This window comes from Cimex lectularius, unplaced genomic scaffold (assembly GCF_000648675.2).
Source record: "Cimex lectularius strain Harlan isolate CLEC.00 unplaced genomic scaffold, Clec_2.1 scaffold103, whole genome shotgun sequence".
In the NCBI taxonomy this organism is placed as follows: Eukaryota; Metazoa; Arthropoda; class Insecta; order Hemiptera; family Cimicidae; genus Cimex; species Cimex lectularius.
In genome coordinates, this window is record NW_019392691.1 from 1,525,014 (window position 1) to 1,525,944 (window position 931).

Sequence of the window (931 nt, forward strand, 5' to 3'; positions counted from 1 at the left end):
CGAGTTCGAATCCAGCGGCCCTGCATTCAAACCCGACATACATACAAATGGGCTTTTTTCAAAAACACCGGCACCCTGAGGGCTTATATGGCCTCTGCTGTTGCGAACCCAAGTAAAAAAAATATTTAAAAAATACTACTTTCATATGCTATCCTCAATTAAAAAGCCATGGGTTATGGCGGGATTCGAACCCAGAACCGCTTAGTGTGGCAAATACAAATCGGAAATCTTTTTATATTTTTAAACAATTATGACAGTTCGCCTAGTTGGACTAGTTCACCATTTTCTTACTGGCCTAAAATTTACTTTTCACCGCTGGCCTTTTTAACTTAAAGTTTCATTAATTGCTAAGACGGTGAAAAGCATCCCGTGAGGTGGAAAAGTCATGAAAAACGGAATAAAAGATAAAACTTTAAAATGGGTTAATTAGATTTATGTAGATAGTTGTAGTACACAGATAGTTGTTAACACACAAAGCGAAATTTCAAATACATATAAAACAATCATGTTTTTGGTTTGAAATTTTCTATTTCAGAAAAGTGAAAGCAATTGATAATAATAACAGTAATGTTAGATTGATGTTTTCTTGTTGTGAATATTATCTGAACACATTGGTATTTACATCAACTTATTTTAGTGGTGCACGACAAAAACCGAAGGGCAACATCACACTAACTCGTCCACTGAATAAATTAATACTCTGCTATTATCGTATTGGTGAGAAAAGACATAATTATGAAAATAGCACAAAATCAAAAACCAAGTAGGTACTATTATAATATTTAATTCATTGGCTCTTGCCAAGTACCTTCTTGACAATTATTCTTCACTGTTAGGAATAGATTATTAAAAAAGTTCTTCAAACTTAGCTAAATGCTTCTAACAATTTTTGCAAAGTTCATTTTTGCTTATGGCCGGGAACAAAGCTTAT